The following is a 6,035-nucleotide window of genomic DNA, read 5'->3' on the forward strand; positions in this document are numbered from 1 at the left end:
CGCCAATTAGCACAAATGGTAAGTTCCGACAGTGCCTACAAGTGTGCCTACTGGCCGCTAGATGGCAATACCGGTTTCATATGTATACACCTGGTATATGTCGGTGTCGGTGCCGTAAACAATTGAACTATTATAAAAATATAAAAACATTAGAAAAATGTACAACTACAATGAAAACATCAAAAACATGTACAACGATCAAATTATTATGTTTTTATCAAATAATTATTTGGATTATTTATAATTTTGTACAATGTCGATTTTCAAAGTTCCCGCTTCCTGTGTCTACATTCAAACCAAAATGAGAAGCCAATTAGGAATCAGAAAAAGGCGTTACGACTTTCAATATATTTCGAGTTCAACTCATTCATCTTTTTTTATAATAGGAAACCCAAATTCACTGTTTGACAAGTGTTTATAAAGTCAAATTACAGCATTAGATCAGATGATTCGTAGCTTTGCCAACTCATGAAATTCAAATTTACCAATTACAGTTTGTTGCCAGTACTTTGACGCGTATTTTCTTTTTAAATGATTACTTATTCCACATAGACCAAACCGTGAGGCATACATAGGAAAAGAACACTTGAGAAATAAAAAAAAAGCATTAAATGAATTTCGAAAATTATACTTCGTATTTTCGTTAAGAAAAGCAATATGAAGAACCTCAAAAATAAAAAAATTGTTTAGTTTCGTTTAGTAAAAAACTTAAAATTAATTTTGGAAACTTTACCTGGACAGACCAGAGCATGAGGTTCCGACTGTTTAAACTAGTTTAAAAAATATATAATTTTAAGAATAACAGTAATTAATGTTCGTTGTCCATGAAAAAGAAACTGATTTTTTTAGAAGGTATTGATTAAATTAATTAAATTATTTATTTTAAGATGGCGCATGTTATTAAATAAATTCAGTGATTACCATTATTATTTTGATAGCTGGTGAACAAATATAATGGAGAAATAAATATAATAAATCTAAACAAATTCAAAAAGAAATACATGCTTCGCTTATTTAATAAAATTACTTTCATTTAAATTGTTCGAAACTAACTGAGCTATTTTTTATTAAAATTCTTAGTCACCAGAATGTTTACAATTGTATTTTTTACGCAATTACCAAATTTGTATTGATTAAAATTACCACTTTACACAGCTTACGTACGCAAAAAACTTGTTATAAATAAAAAGTTATATCTATACATATTATCTAATCTGCAAGCTTAGATTACCTAAATATTTTTTGTAACTCAGGCATGATTTACGTGTTTTATCAGCGTCTTTTTCATTCTGAAAGAGGCCGTTTGCTCTATAGTAAGAACGAGAGGGAATGCGCATGCATGCAGTACAATAATGAGTTGATAATATTCCTTGGAGTATTATTCTGAGTCGCCCATGTACAATTATGTCCACGTCAACCTAACCTCAAATGTCAGATGAGTTAAACATTTAAACCATACTTTTTAACGAAAATATTGATGTTTTAAACTAAAATTTCTATTGATTTAAATCCATAAATAAATGAATCCACTGTCCCCGTTCAAAGTTATATTTTTACTATACTATAACTTTCTACTTCGACATGGAATGGTTTTCGAAACATCGGAAATAACTATTCGAAGACTTTAATTATCGTGTACTTATGGTTTATAATTTATTAATATCCTATCCCGAGAAAAATGAATTATACCAATTACGATCTCAAATTCTAAAATTTAGGATAGCAATTTATAGCTATTAAGTCATACAATCTAGACTTAGGTTCGTATCCCAGGGAAGCTAGAGACATTTGTTCATATGTTATGAATTCAATACTTTGTTTAATTATTGATATAAGACCATCCGGGTAGAAATTTAAGTCCAGGGCTGGCCAATCTACGGCTGGAGAGCCCGGCTTTAAGTTGGGAGCTGGTCGGGGTCTCTGGTCGGAATCCGACCAACATCGTCACGCTGCGCTGGCCAGCGTCCGGCCATGGAGCATGGCTGGGAGCTGACCGGGGATTTCGACCGTGGCCCGGACAAGATTAATTGCTACTTTACTAGATTTAAATAATTCGTGTTTCAATTGTATGAAGAGCATCTGTCACTGAGTTGGGGGATCAATTTGATTCTTTTTTACTGTAGAATTGGAGCATACTAATATATAAAATTCCACACGCCCAGCACACAGGCAACATTAACTTTTTTCACGTAGTCTTTGCGAGAAAAAAATTTTTTAAATGAATATTAAACGATTTCGAGTATTTTGACCTTAAATATTAATAGTCCCTGTTTAGAGTAAATGCATATATTACATTTTTAAACATTATATTACAAATAAGATTTCTAACGCTACGGGGTATTGAACGTACATATATCTACACCTAAATCTAACGCCTAGCAGTCGGGAGTGCTAACCACTGTGCTAAACTGACAAGTTGAAACTCGTTGAAAAAGCTATCCTCATAAGCTAAAGTTCAGAAAAGTTAAAGTACCAACTTTTAAGTACTCTTTTTCTAATTATTTAATATTATGCGGGGTTATGTAAATATAAAATACATGAACTTTTAACAGGAATATCAGTAAAATACTTTTTAAATAAATAATTTCAATCGATTACAATTTTTCTTCGCGTGATATTTTGTTTTTCCCCGTTTTAGAGTATTTTACGAAGCTTAAGATTGGTATAAAATGTAATTTTTTCTGAACATTTGCAATTTTTCATAAAGATGGAACTTAGCATTTTTTCTTAAAAAAAAAAACAGTTCGAATTTTTGTCACAAAATGCATGGTTTGAAAGTCTGAACTCATGAAATTTTAAAATTTGTGGTATGAAAAAGATATTCACCCAATATATTTTCGCGCGTGGAACATCCATGCGGGTATACGCATCCATTTTTTAATTTCAACAATTTTATTATTGCCAATCAGCGCCCGGCCTGCTACCTTCTGAGCATACGATCATAAGATTTGTCTGATCAGAGCCCAGTCAGCCCCTGACTGGGGGTTTGAGATAAATTTTGTCCAGCTCTTAAAAAACGAACATAGCCCGGCCAGTCCCGACCAGAAACCTTGTTGTACAAGGGTTAACCCGGCCTATTTCCACACGGGCCGTAGGCAGAAAAAAGCTAACAACAAATAATTACTTATACATATTTGGTTATCAAAATTTAACATCAAGTGTAAATTAAGTTTTATAATCTAGGATTTGAAAAATTAATCTACAGATTATAGGTCTTTATATGTGTACATTTTTTTCCAAATTATAAATTCCAAGGTCATAAACAGTAAAATTAATTTCTCTTAGTGTAAAACTCAGATTTTACACTTACAGCGTGCACTTTTTGAACTCAGTATCAGTTGGATCGAAGTTACCAATTTTCTTCGTCCGATCGTCGACACACAAAGTTAGACTCATACTATTACAATTAATTATATAATGGTTAGATTTTCTGAAAGTACTTAAATATTTATTTCTTTGAAAAATCCAAATTCACTTTGATTAATTGATCACTACATTTTTTTAAAATTCTATAAATCCGCTTCCTGGAGGTCACCTTTCACTTTTTCAAAGTTATAAATGAGAAGAATTTTATGATGTGATCCATCGTGGTAATTTTATCTTCATTCGAATTTTAGGACAAGTTTAAAAAAATAGAGAGCGCTATTGCTTGAGAAGATTACTTTCCCCAGAAAAAAAGATTGATTCAATTTTCGCTTCGGACACACTTGGTCAACTCGTCTTCACTTTCACTAAATATACACAAAACTGACTTCTGAAATGTTTACATTAATATGTCAATGATATTTGAGCGCAAACAAAATGTACGCAAGAACATTGAACTTGATGAAAACATAATATAGTATTTCTAAGCGATTTATTGTAATAAATGATAATAAACAATGTATTCGTATAAATCACTAGGAATTCCATTTTTAAATATCCTCAAATTGGGGATTACCATAATATTAATTTGTAATGAGGAACAATTTATTTCTGTAATTCTATAATTTCAAGACCATACGAACGTCTCTCAAAACCTTTCTCATTTAACTACTGAAACTTTCAACTACATATCTTATTTCGTATATGTATGAAGGTAGTAATAAGAAAAACGTCAGTAAGGTGTGAATCGGATAAGTATTACATGCCCTCAATGCTAAATTTACCAATATTTAATTTTAAAAATACTGAGTTTTGCCTATTTTGATTCTTCAAAATTTTCAACCTTTTCTCTTTTTGTGTATATGTTTATCAGTTAAAGCGCTCCGATGAACACAAGATTTTCTAAGGTCATCTGAGAAAGATAATTTCAAAAAAATTTTAATGCTTATTTCGGGTATAAAAAAATACTTGGAATAAAAAAAACCAAGCTAGAAGCTGCCTTTTTCAAAAATTCAGGAATAGGAGTGTTTCTAATTTCACGAATTTTTCGTTTCTAAAGAGTCGATTATATTTGTATTTAATTTTTCATAAAAACAGACTTAAATAAAGGCAAAAGTTAAACATTTGCGTTTACATTTTTTATTTCCAGGACAACCTGCAAACTTATCACAACATAAAATAGGTGACGTTAAATCCAGTATTTTTCTTGATTTACGCGGAATGTCTCTGAATGTAAAGTCAAATTAGTATAAATTTAAGACTTCATGCTGAAATTCATGTGGAAACATGAGAATAGCAACTGGATTAAAATTTAAAATAATTTTTTACACGAGGAACAAAAAAAATTGATTACGATTGTTGTTCGGCGGATAAGATAACCAATTATGCCTTTGGGGCCATAGACGTATTTTTTAAAATGTATTTTGCCACCCTAAGAAATGATTTTAGTTTGGAGACAATCGATATATTTGATTTACCTAGTTACATTTTAAAAGATTCATGTGAAACTATTTTATACTTGCTAAATAATACCTTTCACGTGCACAACCTTTCTTGAGAGTTCATAAACCTTTAAAAAAAATGTTTGAAGACAAGATTTGCAAAATTCACCTAAAAAGGGTCACTATATGATTTATGTTACTATAGGCTTTCTGATGCAGAATTTGGATAAAACTATAGGAGCAAATAATTTCTACTGTATACATTAAGTATATATTATTGTTGATATTAAATAATAATTACTAATTATTATTATTATTAACGCATATGCATTTATATTGTAACATACTATAGATAATAATAAAATATAATAAAATTTTGGAACTTAATGAAATAATGAATAATATGTCTAAAGGTTGTTTCTTAATCACAATGATGAAAGTCCTTTTTGATAAAGCATTTTTTGAAAAGTAGGTCAGCAAGAGTATGTCATTTCTAAAAATTGCTTAGTGTGATTCGTATCACTGAATGGGGTCGAAAATGGCATTTGCCAAATATATTCATATGAAAATTTTCACATATTAAGGCAAACCACTAAAGATTGATTATAAATGTGAATCGCCGTGATACAAAAATTTTCTGTACATTATTATTTATGATTTTCAAAATATTCTACTCTTGTCACACCCTAAAATATCAATGAAATCGTTTATATGAAAATGAATCTGAATCCTAACTTCCTTTTTAAACATTCAAAGTAAGACTTGAGAATGGTTACCAAATCCAGAAAGCATCAGGTGTAATTTCTTTCGAGTGATAATTGCATTACCAGACTAAAAAGAATTATCGAGATATATTAAAAAGCAGACTTGAAATTCTAAATCCTCACCTGCTCTTTTGCTCCATTTCATTTTATTCCCATTTCTCGTTCGTCCCAATGGAATCGTAAGCACGTTTTCCAATTTTCGCGTCGCTGCGAAATGGAATCTACGTTTCGGTGGAAACTAAGTCAGAATATCTGCACACAGGATTGGTACTACAATGCAAAATGTTCACTACACCAAAGTATTACACCTAGAAATACGGATATCTTGCCTTTTCCTCTTCAAAAAACCTGAAATAAATTCAGAACACGCCTAGTTTGTATAACCAGTTATCTGTCTTTTTCGAGAAATTTTGTGATTAGAGAGTCATTCTAACTTCACGAATCTTTTAGTCCTAAAGGCTCGATA

At 30.7% G+C, this 6,035-nt stretch overlaps 1 protein-coding gene across 1 annotated transcript in view; it reads right to left on the reverse strand.

The window, feature by feature from the left end:
• Positions 1-5,792, reverse strand: part of LOC117171568 — a 72,891-nt gene extending 67,099 nt beyond the window's left edge. The window contains exon 1 of the mRNA XM_033359003.1: positions 5,693-5,792. The gene's annotated coding sequence lies outside the window, so the exon portion shown is untranslated. The remainder of the gene's footprint in view (positions 1-5,692) is intronic.
• Between the last annotated feature and the right edge of the window lie 243 nt (positions 5,793-6,035).

The sequence above is a fragment of the Belonocnema kinseyi genome, chromosome 4 (assembly GCF_010883055.1).
Source record: "Belonocnema kinseyi isolate 2016_QV_RU_SX_M_011 chromosome 4, B_treatae_v1, whole genome shotgun sequence".
NCBI lineage: Eukaryota > Metazoa > Arthropoda > Insecta > Hymenoptera > Cynipidae > Belonocnema > Belonocnema kinseyi.